Genomic DNA, 16118 nt, shown 5'->3' on the forward strand with positions numbered 1-16118 from the left:
ACAGGGTTGCCTCAGCTGCAGCTCCCAGATAGCTGTACACAGCCATCCTGCAGGAAAAATCAGAGCAAATCCCCCCAACCCCGCCACTTGCTGTGGTTTGAATGTGTCCTCTAAAGCTCATGTGTTGGAAACTTAATCCCCAATGCAAGAGTGTCGAGAGGTGAGACCTTTAAGAGGCGATCAAGTCATAAGAGCTCAGGAAGGCAGAGCCCTCCTGAGGAGCTTAATGTCACTATTTCAGGGATGGGTTTGTTATAAAAGCAAGCTTGGCCCTTCTTGCTTTCCTGCTCTCTTTCTCGTTCTCTCTTGCTTTTGCTCTCTCAGTCTTTTGCCTGAGACACAGCATGAGGGCCCCTGCCAGATGTCAGAGCCATGGTCTTGGACTTCCCAGCTTCCAGAACTGTGAGCCAAGTAAGTGTCTGTTCATTATAAATTAATCAATCTGTGGTATTCTCTTATAGCAGCAGTAAACAGATTAAGACATGAAGAAACGGAAAGAACACAATATGTTGAAATGCTAAGTCTCAGTGATATTTGAGAAAATCTTTTATAAATAAAAGGAAAATAACCTGGGACCAAGAAAGATTGCTTTTAGATGAAAAACATGATTTCAGAAATGAACACCCAAATGGAGGCAATAAACAGTGATACTGCTAAAAACTGAACCAATGAACTAAAAGAAACCTTTGGAAAGTCTCTCAGAGGTCACACACACATACACAAAGCAAAAGGGAAAGGAGGTAAATATAATATGCAAAAGGCTAAGATTCCTAGATAAGAGAGTCAGGCAATCCATCACAGGGATTTGAGGACTGAGCCGATAGAGAAGACAGAGAAGAGGCATTCAAAGAAATTATCATAAGGACCTCTGCTTCCAACCAAGTAACAGGGGCCAGATTGACTTTCCTTTCTGAAACCATCAAGCACCCAACAAAATCTATAGAACAATAGTTCTTACACATTAGACATCAAGTAGTGAAGGACCCTGAGAGACTGGAAAAGAAGAACAAAGTTGGAGGACTAACATTATCTGCTTTGAAGACGATAAAGCTGTAGTAATCAAGACACTCTGAGCCAGCCATGGTGGCCCATGCCTGTAATCCCAGCATTTTGGGAGGCTGAGGCAGGAGGATAGCTTGAGCCTAGGAGTGTGAAATCAGCCTGGGCAAAACCAGACCTTGTCTCTACAAAGAATAAAAAATTAGCCAGACGTGGTGGCGCATGGCTGTAGTCCCAGTTACTCAGGAAGCTGAGGTGGGAGGATCACTTCAGCCTGAAAGGGCAAGGCTGCTGTGAGCTGTGATGGCGTCACTGCACTCCAGCCTGGGCAACCAAACAAGACTCCGTGTAGAAAAGAAAGAAAGAAAGATGCTCTGCATAAGCAGAATAGCACAGAGTCCAGAAACAGACACACACCTGTGTAGATAATTGGTGTGCAAAGGCAATTCAATAGAGAAAGAACTGTCTTTTCAACGAAGGTGCTGTGATTCAGTTGAGAGATTAAAAAAACAAAACAAAGCAAAAAAACACCAAAAAAACCGAAGGTGCTGGAACAACTGAATATGCCTATACTAAGGAAAAAAAAAATAGGCCTGTCCTGAGAAGTAAATAAGATGTATTTGTGAAGTCACTTCACACAGTATGTAAATATTAGTTTCCTCTCTTCTTGGATCCTCCCAACCCCACCCCCCAAAAAATCCATTTCCCTTCCAGCAACCAGAAGAGTCTTTATGTATAAAAATGCAAATTGGATCATGTTAACATGCTTTCAGGGACTGCTTTCTGCACTAAGAGTAAATTCCAAGTGCATAATGATTCTCTGTGGCTGTCCCTGGCCTGACGTTTCCCTCTCATCTCACTGCATGGGATATGGCTTGGCTGTGTCCCCACTCAAATCTCATCTTGAATAACATGTGTCGTTGGAAGGATCCAGTGGGAGGTAATTGAATCATGGGAGCAGGTCTTTCCCATGCTGTTCTCCTGATAGTGAGTAAGTCTCACAAGATCTGATGGTAATAAAAAGGGGTTCCCCAAACAAGTACTTCTCTCTTTGCCTGCCACCATCCGTGTAAGTCGTGACTTGTTCCTCCTTGCCTTCTGCCATGATTGTGAGGCCTCCCTAGCCATGTGGAACTGTAAGGCCATTAAACCTCTTTTTCTTCCCAGTCTCAGGTATGTCTTTATCAGCAGCATGAAAACTAATACAATGGCCTTCCTCACTTCCTCAGAGCCACCAATACTTTCCCTGCCTCAGAGCCTTTTCACATGCTATGCTATTCCCATGGCTGGGAAAATTCTTGGCCCCATTCCCCCTACCACCTCACAAATTGCTAATTCCCATTCACGTCCTTTCGTTTTCCACTTTACAGTCATTTCCTCAGAGGCCTTTCCCTGCTCCACTCTCCCCACCACCTCTAACATGTAAATTAGGGTCCCCTGCCCCGTCCCATAGCCTCCTGTTCTTTTTCTTCAGAACATGCCACCAATTTAACTCTATATTCATTATATAACTGCCTGTTTGTCCATTTCCTGAGGTAAAGCTCCATGATGCATGGTGACCACAGTTTCATGCATTGCTGCATCTTCCGTTTCTAGTGCGGTGACACATGCTGATAACTATCTGTTGACTTAAACTAAGACATGCAAGTTGCCTCCCATAAAGATGTTTCCCCTTCATCTGTGAAGACCTGGTGGCGAAGTCATAGTGGCTGGCCTCAGTCTTGGGCCAGGCCGTGGGTAGCCCCGAGAGGAGACAGGACTGTGGGGTGGGGCCTGCATCCACATGGAGGGGCTCTTTGCATTGTCAGGTTATTTTAGGTAAACCTCAGCTGTGCTGGTGGCCAGCCTTTCTTCCATGGGCTTCAGTAGACACTGCGGATGTCCTGCCCAGATCCCCTGGATCTCATGCACCACTCTGCTGGGTCCTCCCCTAGCTGCTGCAGGTTCTTCAGCTGATGGCTCACACCTGCATCTTCTCCAGAGCCTTCTCCTTGAAGCCACCTGGCCTGAAGTTATCTAGGAGTTACACCCACCCCTCAAGGCCTATGACCAATGACTAATTTGCCTCACAGAGGGACTGCAAAACCCCACACCCTTGCCTCAAAGAGGGACTGACTCTGTGCAAGTTACTCTCCCAAGCTTTGTCCCTGTAGATCAGGTTGAAGCTAGACTCCCCAGAATCATATCTTTGCCTGGCCTCTCTTCTGACCTGTCCTCACCTATCCAGCTTCTCTCTCTCACCACTTTCTCCTGAGAGTGCTCACAAAAGTGTGTGCACGAATCCCTGACCAGGCAGGGATTGAGAATACCTCCCAAGACAAAGCTGCCTACGGTTGGGGGGGGGGGAAAAAGATGACAAGCATTTACTAAGTACCCAGGCCATGCCGGGCACTGTCTCAGGCACCATCCTCACACCAACACTGATGAGGAACTGGAGGCTCAGGGAGGATCCCTGTACCCTGTCGAAGATCACCCAACTGCTCAGTGGGGAAACGAGGACTCAAACCCAGGCAGAAAGTCCATGCTCTTAACTCCCCACCATGGCTGTCGGTGAATCCACCCATCTGCCAATTCGGAGCCCTAGCAAGCAGTGTGAGCTGTGCTGTCTAAGATGAAGGCAGGGGTTAATGGGGTAACTTCAACCTGAGTACAAGTGCACTGTTCAAATGTAGAAAGGGCTATCTTCCGAGGTGGCCAGCTCCGCCACTGCAGGTGTTCAAAAAGAAGCCAGTGGCCCCTTCACAGGCCTGTTACGGAGGGAGCTGTAGAACTGAGAGAAGAGTCAGCCTGTGTGACCCTCATGATGCCAAGCTCTTGTGAGTTCAGGTCCTTAGAATGTGTGCACTCAGCTCAAGGTTAAAGAATGGCATTGTAAATAGCTCACTGGAGAGTAATTTATGTCATCACCCAAAAGGAGAAAACTGAAAGCCATCTATCAGATCACTGCCTGAGCAAACGACCGGCCAGGGAGGCTTTGCATTGGAGTAGAAGAAAAGAATCTACAAAAATAAAGGGAAAACTGGATGCAGATGTTTTCCTCAATTAGCTTCTACTAAAAAAGCAATAAACAGGAAAGATCAGTGCTATACGTGCACTTTTATTTAGCCATGTGGCATGAGTCATGACATTTCAGAGAGAAATGTGTCTCTCTTTGGTGAAGCTAAAGGAAACTATTTTATTTTCTTTATCGCTGGAGTTTTGCAACAAAGCTATTTTAACCAAAGTATTACAAAATATGACCATCACGTGAGATGATTACTGAAATCTAAATCATACCAGCAAGAAGCAGTGATTCAATTTGTCTTTTCAAACATCCCAAAGTAACTCAAATTAATTATATCTGCCTAAAAAAATACCACTTGTAGGTTATTTCTGTTGTAGTTTCCTGTTATAGAAGGAAGAAAAAAGTCTTTGTCGATTGGCTTTCTGAACATTCAAGTTAGGATAAAAGATACTTCATTAGGAAATCAAGACTCTTTCAAACTGGACTTAAAATGCCAAGTGCTGCACATTTTTCAATTGTGTTGCTGATTACATTTTTAACATTTTGGTTTTCGGTGGTAGTAAATTAAGAAACTATCTTCCTGAAATGTTATGTCCTAGATAAAGGACAAATTAGGTTGTATTATTTTATTTATGCGTGGGGGTTTTTGGCAGGGGTCGCATTAGGGAGCAGTAGTTGGTCCACACTGGAATCATCAGGGTAGCTTTTGAAAGACAGATGTCTGAACTTCACCACAGCACAGTCGAGTTCACAGAAATGAAGTGGAGTCCTGGCATCTGAATTTTTAAAAGAATCAACAGAATTCTGATGCACAGTGAGATTGAGAACCACTGTTTTAAGAGCTGGGAATTTTAAAAACTTATCTACAAAGCTGTAATAAATGTTTTTCAGGCATCACTTGGGTGTGCCTTGTTTCAAGAAAAGCCATAATATGAAAATGCGAATGTAGGAACTTTAGGAGGTGACTTTTAGCATTATAAAGTAGCACACCAGTGTTACATGGTTAAATCTCTGCATGAATTTAAAAAGCAAGATTTAGCATTCTCAGGTCAATTCACATACATTTTTGGTGGGATGGAAAATACATATGTTAAGCCACTGAAGAGAACTTTAACCTCCTACTCCTTCTTTATCCAGGACAGAGACGCAGTGTTATTGGGAGTTGGGAAAGGCCTGGATCCTGCAGACCACCGCTCCCGGCTTCTCAAACCTAACTTCCTGATTCCCAATAGCCCAGCACAGGCAGAGGCTGGAGAGCTCCCTGGACCACAGAATCTTGTTTAGAGGGAAGCGGTTTGTTCTCTAATGCCAAAGGGGAGAACCCAGTTGGATGTGCACATAAAATGCACATAAGGTTCACAGTGAGGGCTGTTCTACTTGTATCCCTGGCAGCCTCCCTGATTCCCTGTAAGCCCTGTGCTTGGGAGGCTATGTCCTCTCAGTTATTTCTCTTACAAAGAAATATTTACCATGCATGGAAAATCCAGTCATTCAGTGACATTACTGGGCAAGTCTCCTCTTCCAGTCTTGCAATGCCCAGATATGCTTCCGTTTTATATTCCTTCCCTAAGAAGTTGTTGCCATGAACAAAGCATAAGAGGTCTGTATATCTAGAAGACAAGGTCAGGAAGAGGAAGGAGACTGGTGAGGGGCGGGTATCCTGGTCTGGTTTCAGGGTCCAATTATAAAGGAAGCCTCTGGAAATGTAGGCACAATGGTCAAGTACCAGCCATCTAAGTCTAACATCTGGGAACTGAGCCTGTACCTTGCAGGCTGTCAGAGCCAGGCCTGAGCGGGCCAGGTGTCACTCACAGACTATGTACTGAGCTGGGGGCCAAACTTCTCAACTCCTGGATGTGCATGGCTTGTTCCCCACTTGGACATTCTGGCCCATCTCCCTGCACGGTCTCCTGCATCAGTTCCTGGCCTGGACCCCTCCATGCGCCCCATCTGAACCCACCCTCAGTGTGGCGATCTGCCAGTGCTCTCAGCAAAAAACAGCCCTGACCTCGGCTCTGGATTGTGCCCAGCTCTGCTGCTGTGCACATGGACAGCATGAAGGGGCAGGTCTGGCCCAAGGCATGGGCAGGTGGGCAGGACTCAGGCATGAGAGGATGAATCAGGTCAGGACAAAGGCAGGCGAAGAGAGATGGAAGCCCAGGCTCAGGGCTGGGCAGGATGAGAAGCAGGGAGAAGTACAGCGAGGGGCAGCCCGGAGGACTTCAACTGCCTGCCTGAGTCTGCATGGCGACTAAATTCCAAGCCCTGCCATATCAGGGAGGTGTGGAGAGGAAGAGGGGGAAGTGCTGCTCTGTCCCACCTAGAGTGGCTTCAGCCTACTCCAGATGGATGAGTGGTGAGCATCAGTAGCCCCATCTGGAAGGAAATGAAGAGGAACAGAGCAGGAAAGTGAAGCAGAGGAATAGATACAGCAAGGCTCAACCTGTATCCACGCTCACATCTGAATGGGCTCCATGCCTACATGATGGGACAAATCAAATCCCACACCACACACAGCCTGGAAGACCATTCCTGAGGCTGTACCTCTGCTGACTCACTGCGTAGGTGATTAATGATTATAAAAAATTAACAGCAGTGAGTATCCCTATCTCCCAGCAGGGCACAATGAACACATTCTGCATTGCACCCAAGTTTATCTACAAATATAGGCTGGTGGGTCCAAAGGGATCCGTCAGTGAATGCATAAGCATCAAAGGAAGCAGTGGATTTTGTGGCTTGACTCAACATGACAAGTCAGGGATGCTGAGGAGGTGCCTCCTGTCCTCCCCACGGTTAAACTCACTTCTAGTAGAAAAGATCTGACAATGAGAACAAGAGGCACCAACGAGGCCACCAAAGACCCTAGACGTCAGCTTTTTTAAAACACTATTTGGGTAAAGAACTAGAGTGAGTGGATAAACTCCCTTTGTTGGTTTCACTGCCTACATATCTCTTGAATTTAACCACTTCCCTCCATCTCCACTGCTACAATCTATACTGGGTTTTACAGTGTCTCCCACCACCCCCTGCCCAAAATTCATGTCCACTCAGAACCGCATATGTGATCTTATTTGGAAAGAGGGTCTTTGTAGATAGAATCAAGTTAAAATGAGGTCATACTAGATTAAGGTGGGCCCTAATCCAACAGACTGGTATTCTTAGAAGAGGGAAACTTGGACCCAGAGACACAAAGTGAAAATACCACATGATGATGGAGACAGAGATGGGACTGATGTGTCTATAAGGAATGGCAAGGACTGTCACCTACCACCAGAGCTAGGAGACAGCCATGGAACAGGTTCTTCCTCAGAGCCTCCAGAAAGAACTGACCTGGTTGCTGACACCTTGATTTTGGACTTCTGACCTCCAGAACGGCAAGATAATACATTCCCATTGTTTTAAGCTGCCCAGTTTGTAGGAATGTACCATGGCAGCCAGAGGAAACTATACTCTTCCACCACCCCTTGCATGGATAACTCTAGCATCCTCCTAACCTTGAATATCCCAAAGCTGTCTGGTCGTCCTATGACATGTTCTCCGCTCTGTCGCTAGAGTGAGTGTCTCACATCTAACATGGATCATGGGCCTCCACTGGTTAAAATCCTCAGTGGACTGCACTGGTCTTGGAGTCAGCATCCACTCTCCCCACCCTTCACCATCTCCTTGCCTGTCTGCCTTCTGCTGCCTTATCAGATTTCACCAAGTATCAGTCACTCACAGGGGCGTTCTCCAACCTGCCCAGATATGTCCCAATCTGTGTTGTTTGTTCTTGTTGCCCTCCTGGCCTTTTCCTCCACAACACCTATCACAGTGTGTTAGATGTGATTATGTCTTTAGTGTCTCTTTTCCCCACTAAACTGTAAACTCCCTGAGAGCCAAGCCACATGGGTTTTATTCATCACTAGATCCCCAGCACTTAGTACAGTGTCTTGCACCAAGTTAGTTAGTACTCACTAAATATGTGCTGGATGAATGGAAGAATGAATAGAACAAAAAGAGAGAAAAAAGTAAGTGCCTCTTTTATTCCCTCTCCTCTACCTGAGCCTGCAATGAGGGTTCTCGAGCACATGTCACGCTTTTGTACAGGGGCAAAACTAACAAAGATCAGGGCCTACCCATCTTCCCTTGTCAATGGTACCAAAATCCTAAGACACATTTTAGAGAGCTAAGAAGACAAACAAAGCAGGGCAAGATGGAAAGTTTGGGAAACCACTGATCTATAGTACTGTTTGAGTGGAATTTGCAGTTATCAAAAAAGATGAATGAACTCTCTACAATTCCCAAACACTATCATTAATACTATCCCATATGTCATTGAATGCCTGCTTCAAAGCAGTTTTATAGGAGATGCATTATTGTCTGCATTTACAAGCGAGAAAACAGGCTCAGGGAGGTTAAGACAGCCATGGACTGTAACTGTCACCAGGTTCATCTGACTCCAAGTACAGGGATTCTTCCACTCCCCTGTTGCCTCCCTACACCCCTATGCACCCCCCACCTCCACCACTCCTTAGCACACAGGGCTGGTAGAGCTCACTCTGTGCAAGGAGGCCAGCCTTCCAGCCAGAGTCAGCAATGTGTGCAAAAGCACCACTCTGATTCCTTTATCTGCTGTGACACAAGAGCGATAATGAACCCAGCAGCCTGGGCTGGAAATCTGTCCAGATTCATGGAATATCTTTCAACATAAAATATGAGGAAAAAACACAAACAGTTCAGCAGCATCAGCCATGCTATGCATGTAGTGAAGCAAAACAGGCAGGTTGTATAAATATTTAACAACGAGAAAGAACTGAACTGGCTCCAAAGAAACATCTGGGATAACAGATCTAAGGAGGCTGAGGTTTCTAGTGGGAAAGTCACTGCGAAGATACAAAAAACAACCAGCCGGCAATTCTCAGATTTCATTCTCACGTGCATTTACCAAGCACCTCGGGCAACTTATCCCTAAATGCTTTGTTTTTAAGTGTTAGTAAACACAACTGGGCAATTTCCAAGGGGCCTAAGTCAAAAAAACATGCTTTTCTTGCCATAAAAATGCTTTATTTCTATTTCAAACAACAGAAACTCAACAACAGTGTTAATAGTTGAGTCGAGATCAAACCAAGTTTTTTGGGTTTTTTTTGCCACATTTATCTAAGTTACCTAATATAGTAAGAAATGGACTGAATGTGTTCAGGATTCAGATTCTGGCATTAGTCCAAAGACTAAGTTTGGGTATTCCAAAGAAAATAAGCTATATATTTGAAAGTACAGTTTTTATGAAGTTACCTTCATGACTGACACTTGGAAATGGACCATCTTTTTCCAGAACTGATACCCCAGGGGTGGACTGCATAGTTCACAGGACCCCTGTGGGACCAATTATCTGCCTCACATTCTTCCACTGAAGGATTCAACCACATAGCTGAGTTCAACAGTCTGTCCTTGCCCTCTTTTGCAAAGTGTCAGGAAGAAGGCCCAGCTGCCTCCGGTAGGCTGAGGCTGCATGTTGACAACTGGCAGCTATTTTCCCAGGCACACATGTTCCAGGAGGTGCATGCTGTCCCTTGCGGCATCATGTATAACTGGCTTTCTTCCTGCTCTAGCCTGGGTCCTCCCAGGGTGACAGGATGAGCCCGCTACCAGCTCCTCGCTCTCCTCCTATTCCACGGTGGAGGATGCCGCCTGCTGAACCTGCAAACTTCGTGCTGACCCCAGTGGAGAGCAGGGGATGTACGGGCTTGTGCAGCAAGGTTCCCAAGGCTGCTACAGGCTGCTGTGCTGCCATACACATTTCCCGTGCCTAGTCAGCCTCTGCCCTAGATAGCAAGCATAGAGGGGACAGCAAACTCCCAGAGCTACACTTCTAGCTGCTCCCCACCAAGGCCTGGTTGCCTGAGAGCTGTGCAAACACAAGTTGGGCAGTTGAGTCATGGGGGCAGATCCCATCACTTCATGCCAGTCCCAGCTGCCAAAGGATGCCCTTGACCCAGGCTGCTGCAAGCAGCCCCGAGCACAATCACTATTTGCTAAATTCTTTAGTTCAGCAGTTCTCAAACTATAATGTGCATCTAAGTATATAAGTTCCTGGGGAATCCTATTAAAATGTACATCCTGATTCAGCAGGCCTGGGATGGGACCTGCAATTCTGCATCTCTAAGAAGCTCCCTGCACTTCATGGATGCAAGTGCAGCGTACGCATGAAACATACTTAACAGATTTTACCAGGGTTTACCTCCCAAGTAAACTCAAATAAACATGTGCATGGAGTTCTATAATTAATAAGACATTTCACAAAGTCATAGATCCCCCATCTTTCTGAGGAGAAAAGCTAAGCTCAGAGATCAAAGAGCTTGGCAAAGCCAAGAATAACAGTGGACTCAATCCAGATGACTTGATATGAAGTCCCAGGACGGTTTCACTAAGTCAGTGGTTCTCAAACTTTAACATGCATCACGATGACTTGAGAGGTAGATAAAAATACAGATCTCTGGGCCTCCAGGGATTCTGATTCTCATGCATCTGGCCTAAGTACCACACTTTGAGAAGTGCTCCACTAGACTACGCACGATCCTAGAGACCCCTGGACATGTGAGCCTCAGTCTCCGAGTTTTCATACCATTCACCACCATATGCCCAAACCCCACGAAACACTGTCCTGGCTCCTGGTGACCCAGGGATACTGGATCATGCCAAGGCTTTTTTGTCTCCAGATGCCCCAAAGGCAATAAGCTTCTTTGGCATTGACTATGAGCTCTACTTTGTAGCAGCCATTCGGCCTCAGGTGTGTGACCCTGAGAACATCTCAGTAACTTCAAGCCTCATGCTCCTGACCTGTGAAATGGGGCCAATAATCCCCATGCATAGGACCTTGATGAGGCCCAAATGACAAATGGTTCTCAACCCTTCCTGTGCATCAGAATCACCTGGGAAGGTTTAACAAAACACCAGTGCCTAGCTCCCTTCGCAAACCCTGGGCAAGTGTAGTTATCAAATCTCCCCAGGTGATTGATGCTAATGTGCAACTAGGGTTGATATCCACTGAAATAGGTAAACGTGCTAGAAAAATGCAAGATGGCCAGCTGCGGTGGCTCATGCCTATAATCCTGGCACTTTGGGAGGCTGAGATGGGAGGACCGTTTGAGGCCAGGAGTTGGAGACCAGCCTGAGCAAGATGGCAAGACCTCATCTCTACAAAAAATTAAAAAATTAGCCAAGTGCAGTGACAACCACGTGTAGTCTCAGCTACTGGGGAAGGTGAGGTGGGAGAAATGCTTGGGCCCCTCCTAGGCTCAAGAGAGGCTGCAGCAAGCTACGATTGTGCCACTGCACTTGAGCCTGGGTGACAAAGCGAAACCTTGTCTCTACAAAAAAATATTTAAAAATTAGCCAGGCATGGTGGTGCACACCTGTAGTCCCAGCTACGTGGGAGGAGGCTGAAGGATTGCTTGAGGCCAGAAGTTTGAGACCAACCTAGGCAATGTAGTGAGATCCTATATCTAAAAAGAGTAAAATAATTCATTATAGCTATTAATATTTCACTGTTATGGTATTTATTTATTTGTTTATTTGAGACAGGGTCTCACTCTGTCACCCAGGCTGGAATGCAGAGGCACAATCACGGCTCACTGCAACCTGGACCTCTTGGGCTCAAGGGATCCTCCCACTTCAGCCTCCTGAGTAGCTGCGGCTACAGGTGCATGACTCCACACCCGGCTAATTTTTTAAAAAAATTTTTTGTAGAGGTAAGGTCTTGCTATGTTGCTCAGGCTGGTCTCAAAATCCTGGATACAAGCAATCCTCCTGCCTTAGCCTCCCAAAGTGCTGGGAGTACAGGTGTGAGACACCCACACAGCTGTGATGGTTTAATGAGAAGAATAAATGCAACATGCACCGAGTGTTCCACAGGTGTCCTCTCTCCCAGGCAGGGAGACTCTTCGGTGAATGCACCATCTTTAAACTCTCATGGAAATGCAGCCTGATGAAAGGTATATGAGCAGAGCTGCAGAGCTGGCTGAAAATGGTTCCCTGGTGAGCTGTTCTCGTGAGCTGCTATCTGTGCCCAGACCACAGCCTAGCCAAATCCTGTGATCCAAGGCTGAAAATATCTCTGGATTTCCATGAAGCTCTCAGGGAGATAGGAAAGCTTAATCACAGCTGATTGGGACAGTGAATCATGCACAGGAAATTTCCAGCCAGATCCCTTGGGGACCAACCTGGCTCAGGTTCTCTACAAATTATCACAAAGAATCTGGGCTGGAATGGTTGGCAAATGGGGATTCATTCATTCAACAACAGCTGGGGACTCCTACATATAGGAGATAGGGGAAGGAGAGGCTGATCACGAGGTAAGCTGCATCCCACATAATCTTTCTACAGCCATGCAAGGCAGGTACTTGTTGAATGGATGAATAAATGAATAAACTAAGAAGTGCTCAGAGAAAGAAAGAGGGAAGGACGAAGGAGGGGAGAGAGAGAGAAGAAAGGAAGCAAAGAAGGAAGGCAGGCAGGAAGGAAGGATGGAGAGAGGAAGGGAGGGAGGGAGGAATTTGGCCTTTGCTTGCACCCTCTTCTGCTATTGGACAGCTCTATTTTGAAGTCATTTTCTACACTGAACCAAAATGCTGACCCAATTCTCTGAATGCAGGAAGAGTCCAGCAGAAACATAGCCACGGATGTGTGATACTGGGGAAACAGGCCAAATCAACCTTGTCTTGAAGAGTCCGTGGGTTATGCTTGTCCACATCCGCTTCCCAGCCAGGACAGCCAGGCGATCCCCACCCAGGGCAGTGCTTGAGGTCACCCACAAGGCGCCTCCAGTTCTGCTCACCAGGATCAAGGTTCTCCAGAGTTCAACAGCCACAGGAGGGAACCTGGGAAAGGCCACCGGAAGGCACAAAGAATCCGCTCACTCCATGCTCCCTTGGGCGGCCCCTGCCAAGCTGCTTCTGCTGCTCCCTGCTTGCTCTCTGAACCCCACCTCTTGGGCATATCCAGTTACAGTCACAGGCTCTGCTATCACCTGGAATGCCCTGGGCCTCTCCTCAGGTCTTCTCCTTCCCTGCAGAGAGTTGGGGCTCAGGCCACTCAGATATCCAGGATCATTAATTCTGTGGCCCCTCTCTGACACCACTTTCATCTGATTCCGGCACCTCCATGCCTGACATCTGCTCTATCTTCTGCTCAGAATCCTGCAACCCAAACATCCCAGCATTCCTGGTGAGAGGAAAAGGCACTTTCCATTCTGCAGAACACTCATCCTTCCCCATAAGGAGCTCCTCCAATACCACCGAGGCCAGCTCTCCTGGGCCAGCCAGTGCCTGTCTGCTGTCTGCCTGCCCACCATCTTTTCTTTCTTTTAGTGACAGACAGCACCTTATTTCCTCCAAGAGGGAATCTTCTCTTTCTGAATCCAAGTGCCTTGGGTGGAGAGGTAGGTTGACCTCACATCCTAGCTCAGAGTCTCCCTGGCCATCAGGATCAGCCAAGAGCAGGGCAGGTGGACCAAAATGAGCCAAGAGAGCCAGGCCTAGGATGTCTGATACAACCACTGGAGAAAGGCACCCTGTTTCTGCTGGTGCTTTGGGAGTCAGGAAATTATAAGCCCAACACATCTAGTAAACACTTTTGTTGTCATGTGAGGAGAGCCTTCCTGAGAATCAATCCTGCACAGAGGAAAGCAAAGCCATAAAAAATAGAGAGACAGAGAATATATAGTGTGTGTATATATATAGTGTGTATATATATAGTGTGTATATATGTACTATATATACAGTCTATATATACTATATATAGACTATATATACATAGACTATACATAGTGTATATATAGACTAGCAGACATACATTATATATAGTATACATAGTACATAGAGTATATATGTATACAGTTGGTTCTCATTATTTGAGGTATATGTCCTATAGAGTTCCTGTGAACACTGAATTAGCAAATATGGAACCACTGCTTCTAGGGGATTCGGTGTGCAAACCTCTTGTTTATAATGTTCTTGTCAACTGATCAATAAGTAACCTTGTTTTATGTGTGTTTCTGTCTAAAGACACCTTATTTAACATATGCTGTTGATTCATTGACATTGAACTCACGGCCAAACAAAGCTCATCTAAAATGCCTGTTTTCTCTGTGAGGCACATCACAGCCATCCTGAGCTGTAGAACACTAGTTTCAGCATACCACTCAGGGGTCATTTTAAACAGTGAAGTAACCAAGAAAAATCCCAAAAATGCAAAAACTGTGGCCCCAAACAGAGCATGAAAAGGATACTTGTTCACAGTATGAGCTGAAACAAGGCAGAAGGGGCGTCACCTTGTCCAACCTCAGCTGGAAATCTGTATATCAAGTGATGCAAATTTTTTGCCACTCTGCACATGTCCACAATCTACCACAAAAGCTCCATGAGCATTAATGTCTGGGGTCATAGGTAAGTTTTGGCTAGAAGGTGAATTTGTCAGTATAAAATCCACAAATCAAGAAGACTGACTATTCTTTCGTTAGCAGTGTTTCATCACCTGGATCCTTCTATGCCTGAGGCCGGTGGTGCCCCTTTACACCAATTTCTTTTTCACTCAAGCCAGTTGGGAGGTGGTTTTGTCAGTTAAATCCAGGCTGGTTTTACAGCCTCTCTTTTCTGGAAGCAAGGTCTCTGGAAGATGCTGGCTCCCCTAACTGGCCCTTTGAGGTCCCTAGAATCTTCAGAGTCCTCAACATCCCAATCACCCCTACAAAGGGAAAGTTCGGCCCTCCTCAGGCATTGCTTGTGGAGAAATTTCCCAAGTGTGTATCCAGTTCCTCAGCTTGAGATAGCCAATCCCTTCCGCCTGCCTGTCAAAATAAGTGCTTGAGAAGAGTGAGGTTCCTGTTTTGGCCATCCACAGTAAAAACACTTAGCGGTGTTCACCTGTAACTACTGCTGATTCGGGTCCTGCGGAAGGGACACACTTTCTGCATTGCTCTCAGGCTTCCAGAGCCAATGCCACCCCTCTTCTGTGTGTGCTGCTCATCGCAGTAGAGTAGGTCTCCTGATCAGCGGGCAGTAGGGGCTTGGGCTCATGGCCCTGAGCCTTCTGAATAGGTTCTCTTGGGTTTTTCACCAGTCCCCCTCCTCCAATCTGCCTCTATTTCTTACATTGGTGGATGAGGCCTTGAGCAAAAGAGTAGGATCAGAGCTGGAAGGAGCCTTAGAAACTTCCTGGGTCAAGATGAGGAGAATGAGGGTCAGAGAAGAAAGGAACTTGCCAAGATCACAAAGTGAAAACCAGAACAAAAGCAGGGAGCTCCCAACTCCCTTTCCGGCACTTTTCCACTAGCAGTGTCACTGTTGTATGTTAAGGCTTCACCCATTCTCTCTCCATGTTGACAAATGCTAGTTTTATTCACAGACAAGTCAGATCAGGACACTGACCCACATCACTCCATGATGTTTTTAAGGAGACTGTATATAACTTTTCACCCACTCTTTATCGCCACCTTTCCAGCTAGGAAAAAATTTAATTCAATAAAGAACTCCACCATCACCATCACTCCAGATGCTGCAACTCTTTGCAAGCAAATTGATTTTCTGGGGTCCCTGAGCCAACAGGAGTCTGCAGGCCCCAGTGAAATCAGGTTTCTTGTCCCCTTCCCCCGTGCACATACAAACCTCCACATGTTCAGTACAGGTGACCCTGCAGGTCCAACGAATGAGATATTGAATCACCACTGAGAGAGGCTCAGAGGAGGGAAACTCCACTGGGAAAGGCGGTCAGGCTGCCCTAGTTAAGCCACCCACACTCCAGTAGTCCTCGCCTGGCTCCCTGCCTCGCCTCGACACTCTTCCACCCTGACTCTCCCAAAGTGGACCATGTCACCTCTTACCAGGCCTAAAACCACATGAGTCCAGGGACAGGAGGGTTTGAGAGATTCTAGTCCAATAAATGAAGGCATTATGCCACACCTGAAGCTTTTTAATACAATTTTAAAATTATACCTATGCTTGGGCTGGTTACATACGAAGCCCACTCCAGTCCTGTCCTGAGCACCAGGAAAACCCTAAGGCCTGTCTGAGTAGCAGCCCAGTTTCAGAGACCTCCTCCAAGCTCTCCCCCACGGAATCAACAAGGGTTTGTTGTATGTTCT

General features: G+C 46.4%; 1 protein-coding gene across 6 annotated transcripts in view; it reads right to left on the reverse strand.

Annotated features, from left to right (window-relative positions):
* Positions 1-16118, reverse strand: part of ARNT2 (aryl hydrocarbon receptor nuclear translocator 2) — a 155228-nt gene that overhangs the window by 110664 nt on the left and 28446 nt on the right. The window lies entirely within an intron of this gene.

This window comes from Rhinopithecus bieti, unplaced genomic scaffold, assembly GCF_001698545.2.
Source record: "Rhinopithecus bieti isolate Rb0 unplaced genomic scaffold, ASM169854v2 scaffold_15087, whole genome shotgun sequence".
Lineage (NCBI taxonomy): Eukaryota > Metazoa > Chordata > Mammalia > Primates > Cercopithecidae > Rhinopithecus > Rhinopithecus bieti.